Genomic DNA, 21203 nt, shown 5'->3' on the forward strand with positions numbered 1-21203 from the left:
ACCTACATGTCAACAAAACCTCATTAAAGTATAAGTAGCCTGTCTGCTCAATATCTGCTAACTCTTTATTGTGATGGTTTCCCAAAAGACTTTCTACTGACTGTAAGTAACTTTGCAAATACATGTCAGCTTAATCTAACCCTAACCCTACCACTTAACTTATAGTTTACTAACACTATAGTGAGACTTAGTAGATGTGTGGAACGCTACTTATAGTCATCAGAATGTGTTAAAGGGACCATCAAAATTACGTGAAACCGACAAGTCATATAGACTGCTTTCATTATACTTGTATGTGCTTTTTAGAATGTGATCATTACCGTATAATCCCTTTTGTGTTCTGTATTACTATGGAGAATTTTATTATTCTTTTTTTTTTTTCTTTTTAGTAGAACAACAACTGCATACTTTGACAACTTGACAAGAATTAATCAATATATAATCAGGTTTGTCCACCTAGAAAATGATTTGGACAACTATACAAACCAAATATTATCTCAATGTTGTTTCAGAGCAACTCACGTGAGTAAAAGTTACTTTAAAAAACGTTTAAATCCCCATGATTACCCCATGTTGTAAAAACAAAACTTTTTATTTTGAATTTCTTTTCTTTTTTTCTGGCTTATTGACAACATGCCACACACTGTAGAGAAAATGTAGGGAGTATCTTAAAAATTAATGTGTTAACTTGGGTAGCTAGTCAAGCAAACTTGTGCTAAATGCTAACTACATACTGAAATTAAATGTAGATTTTCATCACCGACAACGTTTGTAGTGTTCAAATTAGTTTTTATCATCTGTCCAGTAAAAAGAGGGGAAAAAGGGAACAGGAACCATGGATTTTCAAAGGTGTGAAGCATGAATGTGAGACTGAAAAAAGTGCCTGAGGCTGAAGAGAATTTCAGAAAAGAAATGTTCCATAAAGGGATACTCCATCCCAAAATGAAAATTTTGTCATTAATCACTTACCCCCATGTCGTTCCAAACCCGTAAAAACTTTGTTCGTCTTCGGAACACAATTTAAGATATTCTTTATGAATATCTTAGGTTAGGTGAAAAAATGTATAGCCTGAATGCACTGTAAGTCGCTTTGGATAAAAGTGTCTGCTAAATGCATAAATGCAAATGTAAATGGATGAAAACAGGGAGGCTTGACACAAATAAATAACAGTGTCAAGGTCCAGGAAAGTATTAAAGGCATCGTCAGAATAGTCCATCTGCCATCAATGATTCAACCGTAACATCATGAAGCGACGAGAATACTTTTTGTACACAAAAAAAAAAAAAATTACGACTTTATTCAACAATTCCTCTCTTTTGTGTCTCTCCAAATCAGCGTAACAACATTTTGGCAGTTCTGAGCAGTACGCAGGCGGCTTATTATAAAGACGTTATTTTTGTTTTCTTTGTGTACAAAAAGTATTCTTGTCGCTTCTTAACATTATGGTTGAATCACTGATGGCAGATAGTGTATTCTGATGATGCTTTTCATACTTTCCTGGACCTTGACACTGTTATTTACTTGGCGGTCTATGGGACAGTCTAAAGCCTCCCTGTTTTCATCCAAAATATCGTAAATTGTGTTCCGAAGAAGAACAAAGCTTTTACGGGTTTGAAACGACATGGGGGTAAGTGAATAATGACAAAATTTTCATTTTGGGATGGAATAACCCTTTAACTGTTAAAGGAAATCTTGTTTTCTACTGTAATTTATATTATAAACTGTTTATCAGAAATAATAGTGTTAAGTAATAATATGCAGGTGAAAATTTTGTGGTCTGCTCATGACCGATACAAAAAAATGGCTCCTGATGAAACATTAAAGAGGCTGAACAAAAATTCATTAAACAGACATATTTGGAACATACCTGTGGATGAAACATGCATTTGAAACATATTGATCTTAAACCTTGAAATTACTGATTGAACCTTGGTGAGCCTGGAATACACAATATGTATCTGTGAGCTTGGATACTATATGTAACATTAGCATTCTTCCCTTTAGTTTTCCTTTAGAAACAAAAATGATCTGGAACCCAGTTAAGTATTGGTGCATCAGCACTCCTCATCTTTTTTTCATATAAACTAAGTTCACATGAGCTTAGCGTCAGAAGTCTGTAAATTTATTAGCATTTAGCTTAGTACAGTGATCCTCAGTTCACTGTCCTCTTTTGATGAGATAGCTTTTTCTGCCCTTCTTTAAGCACATTTCTCCACAAAGTCTACTCACTTAATCTGACAGCTTCAGAGTGTGTGAAGCTGGGAGGAGTATCTCTCCCTATCAGGATATTTACAATCTCTTTCTCTTTGATTAGAGATCTGAAGGTGTCAGGCGTGATTATCTTCTTTTCAGTGTAAATAACTTTAGTCTTCAGTGCTTAACTCACCCCTCCAGTTTCGTCAGTGGTCCCTGTCAAAGTCCTGAGTTGTAAGGATTTTAGTTTCCATGGCTCAGTCTGAATTTTAATTAGAGTCTCCCAGCTTTGTACTTTTAATGGCATGTTCATTCATCTACTTATGTTCTGATAATAGAAAGTAAATCCGCCATGAGAGGAAATAAGTGAAATGAATAAGGTTTGAAAATGAATGTGGGTGGTTGTTGGGTGGCCAGTGCCACATAAAACAGTATACTAAACTATACATTATTACATATATTACAAATATATTAATAATAATATAATATAAAACAGTTATTTTAAATTGTAATAACATTTCTTGTACTTTTGATAAAATAAATACAGGCATGGTGAGCATAAACATTATCTATGTTCAAAAATATTTTCTATATTCTAAATCTTACCGACCCCAAACATTTGAATGGTAGTAATATATTAACAACATGGACAAAAGTATTGTGACACACATCCTAATGATTGAATTCAGCTGTTTTAATCAGACCCATTGCCAAAGATGTAAAAAAAAAAAAAAAAAAAAAAAATCAACCACCTAGCCATGCAGTCTACATTTCCAAACATTTGAGAATAAAAAGGGTTGTTGTGAAGAGCTCACTGAATTCAGCTGTGATATATGATAGGATGCCACCTTTGCAATAAGTCAATTCTTAAAATTTCATCCCTGATAGACTGTCCACAGTTAACTGTAAGTGGTATTATTGGAAAGTGGAAGTGTTTAGAAACAGGAACAACTCAGCCATAAAGAAGAAGACCACAGAGCATGGTGTGTAAAAGTTGACGATGCTCTGCTGATTCCATAGCTGAAAAGCTTCAAACTGGCACTAGCTTTTTGCAATGGGTTTCCATGGCTGCATGCAAGTCTCACATCAACAAGTACAATGGCAAGCACTGGATGGAGTGGTGCATAGCACCGGACTCTGGAGCAGTGCAAACCTGTTCTGCGGAGCAACGAATCATGCTTCTCTGTTTGGCAGTCTGATGGGTGAGTCTGGGTTTGGCAGATGTCAATAGAACATTACTGTACCTGCCTGACTGCACTGACTGTAAGGCATACCAAGACATTTTGGATAATGCTACACATCCAGTAACAGTTTGAGAAAGGCCCTTTTATATTCCAGAGTGACTGTGCCCCAGTGCTCAAAGCAAGGTCCATAAAGACATGGTTGGATGAATTTGGAAGAACTTGACTGGCCCACACAGAGCCATGACCTCAACCCCATCGAACACCTTTGGGATGAACTGGAACAGGCCTCCTCATCCAACATCAGTGTCTGACCTCACAAATGCTCTTTTGGATGAATTGGCAATCACCCCCACAGAAACACTCCAAAATCTTGTGGAAAGCCTTCCCATAGGAGTTGAATCTGTTATACAGTAGCTGCAAAGTCCATGTTCGTGTAATGGTCAGATGTCCCATCCATATAGTGCTTATACAGTTAAAGGAATAGTTCACCCCTCATGTCATTCTAAACCTATATGATTTTCTTTCTTTTCTTTCTGTATACAAAAGATGATGTTTTGAAAAATGTCTTAAGAATCTTGGATGGAAGAACTTGAATACCCTGTACTTACTGAACATGTTTGGGATAAATTAGAACACCAGCTCTGTGCCAGGTCTTTTGCCCAACACAAGTGTCTGATCTCACTGATGCTCTTGTGTCTGAAAGGAGGAAGGAAAAAAGCCCTGCAACCAGGTTCCAAAATATATTTGAAAGCCATCCCAGAAGAATGGAAGCTGTAGTAAATTATGAACTCCTTATTATGTCTGTTGTTTTGAAATTAAAATTTCTCTAGCACATATGGGTGTGTTGTATGTCTGCAGTACTAATATTAATATGCGCTTCAATATAAATATTTATACTGATCAGCCAGAACAAAACCACCTTACTAATATAGTGTAGGTCCCCCTAGTGCTAAAACCGCTCTGATGCATCGAGGCATGAACTAAGACCTCTGAACATGTCCTGTGGTACCTGGCACCAAGACAGTGGCAGTATATCCTTTAATTCCTGAAGTTTAAAGGATATACTGCTGAAAATCCTGAATCCCGTGTTGCAGTTTCTCCCATTCATAAGTATAGGATTGGACCGTCTTTGTATTTCTATAGTCTTTGTGCACACTCACCCAGCCATCCTGATCAAAAATAAAACCTGATTCATCAGACTAGGCAACCTTCTCCCATTTCTCCATGGTCCAGTTCTGATGCTCACATGCTCATTGTACGTGCTTTTGGTAGTAGAGAGGGGTCATCATGGGCACTCTGACTGGTCTGCGCCCATGCTGCTACATACTCAGCAAGCTGTGATGCATGCTGGCAGCTTTCTATTATGACCAGTATTAAGTTTTTCAGCAATTCAAGCTACAGCAGCTCTTCTGTGTGACTGAACCAGATGGACTAGCCTTCCCTTCACTTGTGCATTAGTGAGCCTTGGGCACCCATTACCTGGTGCCAGTTCACTGGATGTTCCTTTCTTGCAGCAGTTTTGGTAGGTATTAACTGAATACAGCGGGAACACTTGACACAAGACTTGACATTTGGGAGATGCTCTGACCCAGCCATCAAGCTTTCACCAAGTGTCCAATATCTTTTTGCTTGCCTATTTTTCCTGCCTCCAAAACATTAAATTCAAGAACTGACTGTTCACTTGCTGGGCAATATATCCTACCCCTTGACAGGTGCCAGATGCAATGATATAATTAATGTTATTCACTGTCAGTGGTTTTCATGTTGTGGCATACAGATTTGAAGATTTTTAATTGAAATGTTACACAATAAATACACAAAACTCGTATCACATCAACCTGTATACATTATCTTTGATATGATTTGTATGTAAAGAAAAAAAAAACCCATCAGTTTTTCAAATATGTGATATGGAAATGTTTTAGACATATTCCCTCATTAATTGGAGTTCTATGTTAATAAGGCACTGTGTTATCTGAGGACATTTCTGCAACAGTGAACACATTAGTGAGGCTTTTATATTGTCCCACTGGCAGTTTGTTTATCCATCAGCTCGAATCCTCTATATTGTATGATTAGCAGAAACATCATACCCCTGTGCCTGTCTGGAGTAGCATTTTGATTTAGGTCACAGGAATCATTTGCCTTGTAAGTCTTATACTCTGATCACTAACTTACATAAATTTTTATGCTATTGTGATGACTCAGTGGGCTTTATTTGGTTAAAATACCTCTGCAATTGAATCTAATGATCCATGCTATAAGACTTTTGACACTTATTTGTGTGCTGTCCCTAAGCATGGCACTTACTGTATTTCCCTTCAAACACATGCATGTGCATGTATGCAAACACATTTGGATGCATTTTATCTGTTGTGGGTCAATGGATGTAACAGGATAATTGAAAGTTGTATGCTCCCACCCTAGAGATGAATCTTCAGCCATTACTTTTGTGTTTAACTCTTCATTAGAGGAATTAAAGCATCTAATACAGTGCTTCAGCAGCAACCCTTAGGAAACTAGCGGGAGGTAAGAACAAAGGGCTTGTCTTGACTGTTTCATAACACAAGCTTTAAAAGATTTAAAATGGAGCATTAACTGTAGTTCCTTCCTTGCCCACTCACTGCCCTTCCTAATGGCTCAGTTGGAGGTAGATGGCGAAATATAAATTGTGTCCGTCTGTCTGCTGACGAGAAAATAATGTGTTTTTAAAGTGGTGACAGCACTTAAAGAGAGAGAGTGAGCAGTGATGCGTAAGGGCCTAACTTACACAGCATTGTCTGCTTTTCTACAGCAGGCAGGACTGCCGTAGGTTAAACTGGCTCATAGCTTGCATAACAGAGATTCGCAAATTAGTCTACTTTTTTAAACCTATGCCTATGGTTTATGAAATAATAAATAGTATCCCAGTTTAAAAACCTAACTTATCAATAATACACTCATTAGTACTAAATACCCAATGTGAGCATTACGTTTTTTTCCATTTGAATGAGCAAAGGATGTAAATTGGTATAATGATTGGTGCGATGCTTCGTATTCATGCACACATATCAACCAATTAGCCTCTAGACTTATCTTGTGTTATTGACTTATCTGACTGTTGCAGTCAGACTCAACAGCAATCCGTGTTAGTGAAAAACCCAGAGAATCTGTACTCTGAATGAATTTTAACTCCACATTTCACAGACTTGGCATCTTCAGCATAATCTTCTACCTTAAAGTTCTTTTCCACCACACTAAAATCCTCTTAATGTACACTTAAAGCATTATTGAGGAGCAGAGGAATAATTTTTGAAATTCTGAAACGTGTACTTTTATATAAAGACTGTCTCTCTGATAATAACGTGATCTTGCCCATCAGAAAACCTTTTAAGAATTTTTTTTTTTTTTTTTTTTTTTTTGAAAATCCTGTTGCTAAATTAAATTTTGAGTGCAGCCAGTGTTTGGAGTGGTTTGCAGTCTTCGTCGTATGTTCCTCTGTTGGTGAGAGAGATGAAGATGGGATAGGTGAAAGCAGGATATTATGTAAAATAAACAAATTTACATCCCTAATCAAATTTTTCATAAGCATGCATTATGTGGAAAGCTGCATGGTAGAATAAGAACAAATGTCTTCTAGTAAGATCAGAGAGAACAGGTCGGGATGTTTAATTAATCCTCTTAGATTGAGATTCATACAATCTGTTTTTTTATGCCTCACCTGTCTCTGTACGCTCTGAGCTTTTAAACAAACCAAATGCTTTTAACAGAACCAAGTCTGCTGACATATTTGTGCAGGAAGTGCCTGCTTTAACATAGATTAAAACATATGGATATGAAAATAAAATTTTACATCAGTTTTGTTAGTTTTAACTTTTGTCCATCTGCTGCCTGTGACGTCAGTTCACAAAAAGTAAAGAATAATGCAGCTTTCCAAAGCTTATTTCAATAAAAAAGTTAAGTTATTACTCTTCAGATGGAATATATCTCACAAATGCTGATGTCCAGATAAAAAGCCAAAATTAATAAGAGAAGAACTAATAAATAAATCTTTCAAAAACTGGTAATCAAAAGTGACGTGACATACAGAGTGGTGTGGTGTACAGTAATGTGTGTTGGTGCTCTGCATTTAACCCATCCAAAGTGCGCACACACACAGCAGTGAACACACACACACACACACCTGGAGCAGTGGGCAGCCATTTATGCTGCGGCACCCAGGGAGCAGTTGGGGGTTTGGTGCCTTGTTCAAGGGCACCTCAGTTGTGGCATTGGGGGCAGTTGGGTTGAATTGTTAAACTTAGGATTAGGAGTCAAACTCTCTAACCACTAGCCCACGACTAGCCCACGACTGCAAGTGGAAATTAATGGTCATATGCATTTGTTAACGGCATCATAGGCTTATTGGAAAATTGTGCCTCTATCTACAGTACATGCACTTCAGTCTACAAAAACATACCTACAGTATACAAACAATTCACTGTAGCTGATATGAAAACTAAAATTATGATTACAGGGACAGATTATTGATTAATAAATACTTGTTTTTGCATGATAATTCTTATTTTATGGCGTCAAAAAATGATTGATAAACTATTTCATTTTGATGCTTGCGTCACATAACCAGCTCCATATGTATGGCTTTTCTGATGTTGTAAACTTGCTTGATAGCCCACCTGATACAGCTTTATAGATGCAATGCTGAGTGGTCAAATACCAGGATGAGTCATATGAAACACAAGTCATGATTAAAGAACTCAAAGAATTGTAGAAGCAAGCTAAAATGGTATGGTTGCTTCAGCAAATATGTTTTTATCTCACATTTACATTTATTTACAACACTGGTTAGTTTTACGGTAGGGTTTTACAGTTTGTTATTATGTTATTGTGTGACCTACCCGTGATTTACTTCTGAACTGATGTGATATATACAAAGAGCGTAATACATTTTTTTTTTCGAAACTGAATATGCTTTAGCACCATTTACTGGACATCATTTAGCAGAAATATTGCCACAGGCAGGTATTTCCAATGAGCCTTAGGTATACATGCTAAAATCAGTGCTATACCAGAACACAAGGAATAGGGAGCTCTGAATAGATTTCTCCCAATGTAATGTCACACTAACTATGTCTTAAATCTTAGATTAATTAAAAAAATGATCCTTCTTATGTCTAACTATATTGCTTTCAACTGTCTTTTGCCAACCCCTTACTGTGAAAGTAAATGGTCTTATACTTACGAGGTTCAAATCCTCAAGCACTTTGCCATTGTGCTGCCTTCTTGTGGAATAATTTATATTCTAATGTCTGATATTCATACTGAGCCAAGAGCTTAGAAACATTTTAGGCACGCTAGGACTTTAAGACTTGTCTTTGTTTTGGAATGGGGCCAGTATCAGAATCATAGTGGTTTTTGTTGTTATCTTCTCATTGATTGGCTGTGTTTTGCTTGCAAGTCATGTTGGCGGGACTGCATCTTGCTTACACTACTGATGGTGATTCCCTATGCAATTTATACCTTGGTTATGCTGCCCATGTCGGTCTGGGAAAATGCAAAATTACCCTCATCAATACCTGATTATAATTGTCCTCCCTTTTAAAGCTCCAGAGAATTTTACAGTATCTCATTTATCAGACCTACCCTGGCTACCTTTGCCCTGACTGGACTCAGTCCACCCTGGGATCTTTCTGACCTTTGGTATAATTTGCACAGCTTCTACTCAAGGCCACATGCAGATGCTCCCAACCTCCTTCAGCCTGTCGTCTTGTTTCTCACGAGACCTGACCTTTAAATTCAATATAATTTAATGTGTGATCATGCTTATATGGGCATTTAATATTATTACATATATATTTTTTAATGACATTAACAACTTTTGGCTTAGCTGATTTATAGTTGGGTTCATCCTTTCAAATTTCCTCTATGAAAAGGAGGTTGTCTTTTGCATGGTACCTCATTCTTGCCTGTTGTTGTTGCAATACCATTAGCTTTTTGGCAGTCCTGAAGTTATAACACTATATATTTGTGGGTGTAAGTCAATGTATGTGAACAGTTTTCATGTAACTAAGCAGTCTGTTCTTTCTTTCTAATTAGAGGGATGTTGGCAAAATGTTTCCAGACCGCAGAGCGGAAAAGGTATCAGTAGTCTCATACCAAAAAAAGACCCTCTCTGTGAACTGAAATCAATTACAGCTTTTAAGTCTTCTCAGGCAGCTGTGGCCTAATGGTTAGAGAGTTGGACTAGTTATCCAAAGGTCACTGGTTCGAGTCTTGATGCTGGCAGGAGTTGTAGGTGGGTGGGGAGTGAATGAACAGTGCTCTCTTCCACCCTCAATACCCATGGCTGAAGTGCCCTTGAGCAACCCCCAGTTGCTCCCCGGGCGTTGGATATATAGCTGCCCACTGCTCCGGGTGTGTGTTCATTGTGTTTTCACTTCTCACTGCTGTGTGTGTGAACTTGGATGGGTTAAATGCAGAGCACCAATTCTGAGTATGGGTTACCATGCTTGGCAAATGTCACAAGGTAGGTATTTTTGTTGTTAAGTTTAGGTAAGGGGTAGAATTAAGGGATCTAAAGTGTGGTCATACAGAACAAGGCATTAATATGTGCTTTATATATAATAATATAGAGCCAATATGCTAGTAATATGCATGCTAATAAGCAACTTGTTAAAATTGTCACCATGTTGTGAAGTCATATAATTTCATACGAATTTGCAACCCATAAGAATGTTAGCAGTTTACACCTGTGGTGGTTGGGTCAAACGGAAGATCTGCAACTTAAATGCTTCATAAAGATTGCTGTTACTTTTAGTGTCCATTTTAGTATACATTTTTATGAAAATACAGTGAAAATCAAAGTGTCTCTCTCATTCACTTGCTGTTGTAGCTGTAGCTGTTCTTTCCAGACACTTCGTCCTTTTTGTACCCACCCTGCTTTCCTTCTTTTAAACTGCCATAGATGGTTATCACCAGGTAATGGAGTGTTCTGATAAAATCGACTGAAATCATTTGTCCGAACAATGAGGAACCTGCCCAAAAGATGTTCCCTCACCTTAAATGTTGTAAATTTCCTTACTTTTTAGCTCTGCTTTTAATGATTATTACCTTTAACAATTTTTGAACAGACCAAACAAAAAGCTTTATTGCCTCCATTTGTATGGGTTAAATAAACCCAGCACTGGGGGAAATATGGACATACCCAGCTGCTGGGTTGTTTTGTTTGTTGTAACCCAACCACTGGGTCAAAACAATCCAATAGCTGGGTTTATCCATATTTTACCCAGCGCTGGGTTGTATTTAACCCGGCATTTTTTAGCGTGTGTACATGCTAAAAAACGCTGGGTTGTTTTTTCAACCCAAATGCTGGGTTGAGACCACTGGGTAGGATGTTGGGTTGTTTTAACCCAAGTTTAGGTTGAAAATTGGTCTTGATCATAACCCAGCGGTGTTGGGTTGGGAACGTGGACGTGAAAGAGAGCACGCACATCACGTTAACATCAGACGACGCCAGTGTGAGAAGCCGCCATTTTCTCAGCGTGAAAGAAGCGAGAAGCGAGTTAAAGACATTATGTAATGATTCAAAATGTAAAGGTATCATTTTTTGCTTATGTCCGGGAGTATTTTGAGGTTTCATGAAAGGCGGAAATAAAAGAGCTTATATTGAAAAATACGCGGTTTTCGCCTCAGAAACGGATGTCTTAACGGGCTCTTTTACTGAACGGAAGAGGTAACATTACTTTTAATATAACGTCCGTGAGTGTCTTATGTCATATTTACACAAGATTTTACAATATCTGCATTTTTTGAGGTGTTAATAGATGGTTATGGTTACAGTTACACTCATGTTAATTTGTTATCTTATTTTTCACATTTAAACTAAATGTACATTATTTTCCTAAAGGAAGCAGCGTTATGTAATAAAGACTAGCATAATTTTTGTGAAGCTGTTGAAGTGGTAATTGTTAAAAGTAATATTTTGCATGTAATATTTCAGACTTGTTGAGCTTGTGTCTTCATTGTGCCTGCGCCGGGGACGTTACACAGAAGCCTGCTTGTGTGAGGAGGAGGTGGTTTTCCCAGCTTCTTCAGAAGAGAGGGAAAGACGGTTTTAAGGCAAGTAACGTTAAACTTCATAATTCCATCATGTAATCTTTTTTTTTTACTAAGACTAAAAGAATGTTTGTTTTTGTAGATGTTGAAAGCCAGAGACAAGATAACTTAATTCTTTTGAGACTGATATGAGTTGTTTTTAGAAAATAACGTAATTTTTTTTTGTTGTGTCCTGCCTGTTTACTTCACATTTTGCTGCAACAACAGTATGATTACATGTTCATATTTTATTTAACCATTGATGTCCCTTTTTTCTTTGCAGAACTCAAACTAACTTTGGAGTTTAGGACACAGAAGCCTGCTTGTGTGAGGAGGAGGCGATTTTCTCAGCTTCTTTGGAAGAGAGTGAAAGACAGTTTAAGGCAAGTGAACTTCATAATTTCATGTTATCAGTTTTGTTTTGTTTTTTTGTTTTTTACTAAGAGTAAAAGAATGTTTGTTTTTTGTTTTTGTAGATGTTGAAAGCCAGAGACATAAGAGAGCATCATTCTTCTGAGATTTATGTAAGTTATTTTTAGAAAATAAATGTTTCTGTTGTCTCCTGCCTGTTTACTTCACATTTTGATGCAACAACAGGGTGATTACGTGCACATATTTCATGAAAACCATTGATGTCTGTGTTTTTCATTGCAGAACTCAAACCAACTTTGGAGTTGTCTGATTTTGTCTGATTTCATCATTCTTGGTCTTCCCTCTTAAAGGAATAGTTCACACAAAAGATAATTTACTTGCCCTCATGTCATTCCAAACCTATAAGACTTTTGTCTGTCTTTACAACACAAATGAATATATTTTAAATTTTCTCCAAATTTTTTGTTAATCCATTGAGAGTCTAGATAATTGGTATTTTCAAGCCTCATAAATACAGAGTTATTGTAGAAGTAATCCATTCTGATATTTATATATGAATAAATCTTAAATTATATGATAGCAATCACGTATGTTCAAAAGAAAATATTGGTCTCCCAGACTAGCAATGGAGGACAAAAATTAAGAGAATATTAAATATATGTATTTGTGTTCCAAAAATTAGCAGAGTTTGTATGGGTCTGGAACAACACGGGGGAGAGTAAATTATGTCCATTTTTATTTTTTGGTGAACTAACCCTTTGAAGAGCAGCCCTCCAAGTACATGAAAATTTGTGAGGTATGTGAATGTCATGTTTTAATGTTTTAGTAAAGAAGTAGCTTTCTGAAAGGAATGTATTTATTTAAACAATATTACATGCCCTCACACTAGTGCTGACATTATAGCATTCTAGAGCGCTATGGTATACAGAGACATTAAACAACCACACAAAGTGTTGAAATTATTAAACAGATTTTTTACCTATCCTTACTGATGTGAATACACATCTATATGAAAATGGATAGAGTTTAATTAAATGTTTTCTTTTTTCAAATGTGTTTCCCTTTTTAGGCCACTGATGAAGAACAGGTGGTGACTGGGATGAATGCTCGTCAAAGAAGAGAATGTCCTTTCCCCCAAACTGATGCAACAGTGGTTTTAAAGGAGGACGCTGCCCTGGATGATGTAAAAGATGTCACATGCTGTGCTGATGGGGTTTCTTCGTGACTACATCAGTTGTGTTAATGAGATCATGAAAATTGACAGTGATGCATGATCTGTATTCATGGACTATGAAACAAACTGTAAGTGTTTAATTTGTAAAAACAAAATGTTAAATGCTTGTTGTTTAGTAGAAATGGAGTTTACACTCTGTCATTCATACACATGCTCACATTCTTTCACACACAAGTGTTAATATGTGGTTTATTTGTGTACTGTCATGCCAGAATAGTTTGTAAAGAACTTAACTAATTGTACAATTATTGTATAATAGTGTGTTTGTATATTTTATACAATATATAGAACTTACTAAAAAAGTCAAATTTGATCTTAAAAGTTATATTCAACAAATGTTCAATGCTTTATTTATAAACTCTGTAGCTGTTAATGCCATACTTTTCTGCATTTCTTCTTACATGCATGTTACTTTTTGACAGTTTTCTCTTGTTTTTAATAAATATTTACCTTTTGATAGTTATTATTTGTGTGTAAAAGTGATTTTAAAATGAACAAGATTTGTGGGTTTAATAGCTCAATTTGGGATCATTTTAGCCTAGCAATGTAGTAATTTTAAACCATAAACAAGCAACCCAGCATGCTGGGTTAAACATAATAACCCAACTTGTTTGGTTAAAATAACCCAGTGTTGGGTTTGTCCCTTTTTGACCCAGCGCTGTGTTGCCAAAATAACACAAATTGGGTTGTTTTCAATTCAGCAGTTTTTAGAGTGTAATGTAACAAGAAACATGTACCACAGTTGCACTGCAAAATATCTTAACATTCCTTAATAGAGATATCATTTGAAAGCTGACAGGACTGGAAAACAAAGAAAACATAAATATGAAATATGGCGATGATGTTAAAAAGTGTCATGATCATCTGATCTTTGTGATGATCTTTGACCTTAGTATTAGGTGACCACTCAAAAGTGACTTGAAGAACCACTCTTGAGAGTATTCTGCTATGCATGCAAAGCATATTTTTAATGATGCATAATGAACCACCATTCAATCAGGGAGAAAAGCTATCCATTCTGAATGCTGTGTTGGCTGAAAATAATGCTGATGCCTAGCAAACTGACCCAAACAATTCAATACCATCCCCAAATATACAGGAACTCACGTGTAGGCAAAAAACTAACAGAAATGTTTCTTCATTCTAAAAGAGAAACACTCAGCTGGTTTACACAATGGTCAGTTATGCCAAAAAAAAAAAAAAAAACTTACAAATTGCTGGATTTCGTTCCTCTACTTAATCAACACATTATTAATCAAAACCTTATCACTTTTAATTAACATAATTTCCTTCTGATCTGCATATTGTGTTTTTTGTTGTTGTTATCTCTGTGTTTTTTGTGAAACTCTCCCATTGAGCAGTGCTGCAGGGCTTCTTATGTTTCTCTGTAATTAGCTGCTGGGGTTTGGCCTTCATCCCCCCTGCAATCATAATCACTAATTAAACGCCTGTGTGCATTGTGCAATTTGCTGCTTATTGTGACATGATTAGGTTCTTTTTTAAATTTGAATTCTCAAATTTATTAGGGTTGCAATGCACCAAGGTCATTTTAAGGTAATTTCCTTCCCAAACTTCCTAAAGAAGTTGAAAAAGGCCTCAGATGATGTTGCTTGATGTGAATCAGTATATCATGAGAGTATTTGGCACTAGCAAGGAGATTCATCCACTAAATAAAAACGTAACATTAATCATAGTGGATATCTAACAATGGCTGTGTAACCCACCATCATCATCCATCTTTACTGTAGCTGTTAAAAACCTTTTCATTATGAAACATCTTCTTCTGCTGAAATTATTTTTATCTCGCAAAACTGATAATTTACATAAATAATGACATAAACAAATATTATAAAACAAGGCACAACATACAACATTATAAACATATATATTTTGTTTAATGTCTTGTGATTTTTTTGTGATTGTGATGTCTTGTATTAAGGTACTTATATTACTATTTTAACAGTACTTCAATTCAAAATCTCAGAAATTATCAAATATCTAAAAAATAGAAAATTTTACATTTTAAAATCTTTAAAACTTAAAAGTTACATTACTTCCCCTTTGTGCATAATGATGAAAGATGATTTCAAACTAAATCTCTTTTAAAGACAACAATTATTGTATTTTCATATGTGCCCTGTTTTATAATATTTGCCTTTTTTAAATATTATTTTACACTTGCACTTGTTCTCTAGCTACTTGAGAGACTAGCCGATGCTCACTGGTTTTATACTTCATTCTGGGAATTTCTAGGGAGTGAACATTTTAGTGCAATAAAATCATTTTGACAATAGGATAACATTAGAAATGGCTCCCTAACAACCACACTGACTACTGAACTAGGAAACCCTCAGCCTCTATAGTACCCAGTTTCAGAGCAGGATTCAAATCCCCAAAGACCTTGTAGCAGATGTTGTTAAAGAAAATACCTGATAGTGAGCACACTAAGTATTTGCCTTGGGTCTAGTGTACAACTTGTGATTGGATTAGGAGCATTTCCCACCAGTATCTTTACTGGATTTTTGGATGTTTGTGAAGGCGTGGAGGAACGGCAGCCAAGCAAGGAAAGCAAAATGAAGATAAGGGAATTTTGGGTGAGCAAAAGCACTGATGTGAACAAACTTGATATCTAACACTTGAGAAGTCTCCTCAAATACCATTTGAAATAGTCCTTCCGATGCTTAGGAATATGGCCTTTTGCACATATTTGCTTTTTAAATTAGCAAACTGAAATCAGCAGAGCAGAATCTTAAGTGTTTTTTGTTCATTTATCATTTCTTAATTTTAACATTAAAAACCTAAAGCTTTCTGTATGGACTTGTGAAAAGGAATATATATTCATATGCACACACACACACACACACACACACACACACACACACACACACACACACACACACACACACACACATACATACACACACATTCCTCTTTTATGTCTAAGCATGTTGCCTTTGCCCATAGGCATAATTTATGAAGGTAATTGCAAGTTATTAAGTGTTTTAGCAACCTCTAATTTGCTTGAAGCTTGAAGCTATGTGTTGTCATCTTGGGTAAAGATCAGTTTTATTCATGAGAAAATTAATTGAATCTACCGTTGCATTGATATGGATGGTCTGGCTGTGCCCATGTTTGCGTAACATTTCATGGCAAATGTCAATATAGATCAGTTTGCATCGGAGGCATAAAATGTCAAATTATCATATGTTTGGTGTTTCAGAGGTTTTCAGTAGACAAAAGATTCCTCCTCTAGACACAGTTTGCAGTAACAGGAGAAAATGGTAAATCAGATATCATAATAGTGGGGGCACCAAATGATTGAAAGCTATTACAAATCCATTTCTGTGTACCCTTGCGTATGTGTACGTACAGGTGTATATGATTCTGCACACCAGCCTTCGGGCACCCAAGAGTGTCCATCAGTCATCAGGGCGTTGAGATGATGCTGTTTGTGTGTTTCTGTGACAGAAAATCGATGGCTTTCTCCCCACGGTGGCTGTTTAACAGTCAGAGCAGCACGCTGTGAAAACTGGGTGTCTGTTTTAGTCAATGACCCAGCACTGAAGCCCAGCAACTGAGCATGGAAACGCAGATAGAGAGAAGAGGTCAGACACATTAGATCAAGAGATTGTCTCTCCTTGCTGTCTTTTCTCAGACATTTTATTCCATTATTGGCTAAAGCAAAAACACTTCAAGAACATCTTCTCCCAAAACACCTTACTTAAAACCACTTTATGATGTGGAACCCAGTCTAAAACATTTTTAGCAATGTATTATCCATCAAAACATCAATAATGATTGAGACACAAGTGAAGTCCACTGTGTTTAATAGGGCTTTAGTAGTTTGCTAACGGCTATGTTTCTGAAAGTTTCACTTTTCAAACCCACAGCCTGATATGAAATGTAGCACAAAGTGCTTTATTAAGTACAGAACGGACCATGAACGAGTTTAGCTTATTCTGATCAATATAACGCAACAGCTTAATGACATCTTGCATGCTTTTCTTTACGCTGTGCTGTCTTCCTTCTTTCAATGTGTCCCCGACTCCTTCTTTTTGATCTTAATAATAGGTCAAGACTAGAGCTGCGTTTTTCTGAAAAATGATTTTAGGGTACAACAGAGACGTGTTTGAGAAGACGTTTAACAATGACAGATATATTGTTGTTTTGAACGTTTCAGAACACAGCACTCTGTGTGCTTGATTTAACATGTGTTTGATTTTCTTGCTTCTGTAACCATTGTAGAACTAGTGGACCAGCACTATAACTGTTTATTGTCTGTGTGTTTCACAACTGCTGTGATTGGTTTGGCTTATAGGTGTTTGACGGAGATGAAGTGCTTGAGTTTGTGTTATGTAATATCCGCTTTGTGTCTCTGAACCCAGTGTCAAAGCCATTACCAGAGAGGACGCTGCGAGTATCCGGGGGCTTGCAGCCCGAATCTCTCCCTTAGAGGTCACAGATCTGGAAACAGTCTTTCTATGCATATGCTTCCCTCATCATGCCCACAGACTGACTTCCTGTCAGTGAAATCAGAGCAGACAGATGACTCACTTAATAGCTTACAATTTACAGCACAAGGTGCCTGCAGAAGTGCAGATGGACTGCTAGTGGGGAAGGATTGCCAGAAGATGTAAGAAGTTGCACCTGGGTGCTTGTTAGTGTGCAGGTGTGTGTCATCATGTTCTTCATTGCCCTCTATTGCATGAGTCCTGGTAGTGCTAAGAAAAGCTTTATTTGAGAAGCAGATTTACCAGGAAGCTATTTAGTATTAATGTCAGTGGTACACATACATATAGACAAGCTTATTCTCATGATTTGCTATTTAGTTAGGCCTGTACTACTGTAAGGTAAAAAAAAAAATACCTGGGTAAGGTTGCACCAGCTGTTCATAAGATCAAACTTAAATGTGAGAGTAAAGTCCACATTAGAGGCATACCAGCTGTAGTAGTTTGTTGCTAACTTTATATGGTTGGACCATTTGTTCTTAAGGCAGAATATAGAATCATAAACTCTCCATAAAGTAATGTGTAGTCACATAATGTGTCGTTTTTCCCTTAATGATTCAAGCAGCCTTCAAATACATGAGCAGATGTTGTGTTGAAATACTGTGAATTTTAGCCTGTTTATTCTTCTAGTTTATCCTTAAACTTTTTTTTTTCACTCATGTAACTGATGGTAAAAATATGTTTCTATTGAAATATGATGCTACTTAATTATGAATAAAATAATAGCTGTTTTAATATGTCACAGTCAAATATTTTGAGAGTGTGCCTTTTAAAAATTATTAGGGATCAATAAATAAATACTGATGAAAAATCATGATAAATAACACTTATTTATTGTGATTTATGATTTTTTTGTTATATTTTACATGCACCGAGGCATACTGTTTAGGTCATAATGTTCTCTCTTAACATGATAACAAGAGTAAATATCAACATTATCAAATATGTCTAAATGATTAAAATTGAGTTTTTATTAAAACGAACATATTTCCTTCATTATATTATATTCTTTATTGTTGTTGTTGTTGTTATATAAATTTGTTTTATCTAAAGTGAACTTTTCTTTTTATAAAGGTCACGTTAAAACTGCCTTATAAAAATGTTCACCATGTCTTCATTTAATTTTGCGACTTTTTAAAGGCCTTATATCTATAGTTATATCTTATAGTTTACCCTTGATGTTTAATTTTAAAATATGAAATTCCATAAAAAAATTAATTATTGCTAAACCATGTTCTAAACAAAAGAGTAGCCATAAGCGTAAGCATGAACTATTTATATATTTGATGTGTGAACATTATTTTTACACAAATTACCACTGTCCTTCAGGCCTCAATTAAGTTTTATCAAAAGTTAGTGTACTTGGCTATCAAGGACAAAAAAAAAGTGTCAGCAAAGAGCATGCTTAAGATGCAATGTGCTATCAAACACAATAAATAATTTAAACAGCGGTGGCAATGTTGCCTGACAGAATTCTCCTTTATATAGCTATGCTTTTTGACATTGTTAGTGGACAAATTATTAGAATGTGAGTCTGTGAAAGTGTTTTGTTTTCTAAAAGTCTACAAAAATGGGCATAATTGAAACACCCAAATACATGTAAACTCAACAAGCTAAAACTGAAAATTGTGTGTAGTGTAAGGAAATAGCTGCTTGTTGCATCATTTCTGCAAAATATTACATTACGTCTTGCATTTTTCGCTAAGTTTTTGATGTGAAATGTCCATTAGTTTTTGATGTTTGTTTTTTCGAGTTTTTGGAAATAATTGTGTGTTAGTGTTTTTCTACATTGGTTGATGTATGCAGCATTGCAGTTTGGAAATAAATTGTCAGGTGAGTTGCGTTGCTCTATGCTCTATTGCATTTGAAAATAATGTAGCCTACCACCTACATGAAATCTAACGGATAGTGTTAACAAAAGCAAAAGTGAGGTAAAACACATTTTCTAAAGCAACCATGCAATTTTAGCTTGTTTCTTCATGTCTTTGAGGTCTTTTATTGTGCTCAGTATGGCAAGTGCAGCACTGTACCAGGTGAGCTACTGAGCAAGTTTACTTCAGCAGAAAAGCTTAACATATGGAGCTGGTTATGTGATGCAAATGCCAAAATGTATTAGTTTACAAATAATGCAAAATGGCAAAACTGTTTTGAGGTAACACGCAAAGGCACAATGTGGAAATAGTCTTTATTAATCTATAATCTGCCCTTTAATTAATTTGTGTTAAAAGGAATAAAAGTTGCCTTTTAAATGAAAATAATTATGGGCCTTTGTTTAAATTATATATTAAAAGTGCAGATTAATATCAGATCTCTTCTTGTACTTTTAAGGTGGTATTAAAGAAAAGGAGCAAACCATTACTAAGAGTGCACAGAGCATAAATTATGTAGTGAACTGTGTGTGGTTGTTGTTATCTGTCTCAAAGGTCATTGCTTAGGTTAATTAAATTTGATTCACTTGTTTTGCATCAACATGATACACACTCTGCCATTTTCTCAAAATTACTACATTCTCAACATTGTTAGTTGTAGAAAACCAACAATTACATTTATTCAATAAGTCAAACAGATTTTCACATAGCCCAATGATTTAAAATGATTTTAAAATTCCTGCATTAGAGTGCAGCATGCCCAAGGCCAGACAATATTTCAACAGGCCACTGCAAAATACCATTTTATCATCAACCTTGTCCAAAGTCAAGTATCCTCTCTATGCCTGTTGTGTCTACACAAATTAAGTTTGGAGTGACTATGCGCAGACTGAAAGAGAAGATAGATGGAAAGATAGATGGAGAGGGGAATACATTTTAACTGACAGTACGCCCCAGGGAAAATCTTCAGGCCAGCCCTGCACAGGCTTGTATAAATCAAAATGGTTTTGTGTGGCCAAATCATCTTACTCATCTTCTTCTGTAACCTAAAAGATGATGTGATGGTCCCCCCAAGGTGCAGAAAGATGTAGGCTACAGATGTGGTTGCAAAAAATAGACCTATTTTGATGAGTGTGAGCAAACATTGCACAATATATACCCATGGCATGTTCAGTCAACTGTCCTCCTGGGTTCTCTCTACCAGAGTATTGCAATTATCAAATAAAAGCAGGCAGGAGCATAAATTGTGCTTTTAAAAATCTCAATTACAGAGTGAGAAAAGATGAGCATAAGATCAAGAGCAAGATGAACACTAATAACAACCACTATTGTTACAGAATCACAAACTAGTATTTTTTTAACCTGTAAAAAAATATAATTTTAGAAAATAAAAGATCTCATCATATTCCAGAGTGCTTTCTCACTCTGACAGAAAAAGGCTAGAAGTGTGTTTAGAGCTAAATTGTCCACAAAGATTTTCCTAGTTAATATATTCATGTGTTTTCAGCACCTCTTTATTTTTTCCTGCATTGCGAGCATCAATAATGGCATTCATCTTCTCATTTAGACATGGTGCCTGAGGCAGTCCGATAAACAGAAATCATTTGCATAAATATGAAACACCTCAGTTTTGGAGTGGCATGGGGTGATCTAATGAACCCTCTTTCTCCTGTGTGAGGAAAGAAGGAGATTGATTCCTAAATTAGACAGACAGGTTGTTTTCCATTGCATCGCATCGCGTGTGTGTAATATATGGACTTTGCGTGAGTA

The sequence above is a fragment of the Cyprinus carpio genome, chromosome B6 (genome assembly GCF_018340385.1).
Source record: "Cyprinus carpio isolate SPL01 chromosome B6, ASM1834038v1, whole genome shotgun sequence".
Lineage (NCBI taxonomy): Eukaryota > Metazoa > Chordata > Actinopteri > Cypriniformes > Cyprinidae > Cyprinus > Cyprinus carpio.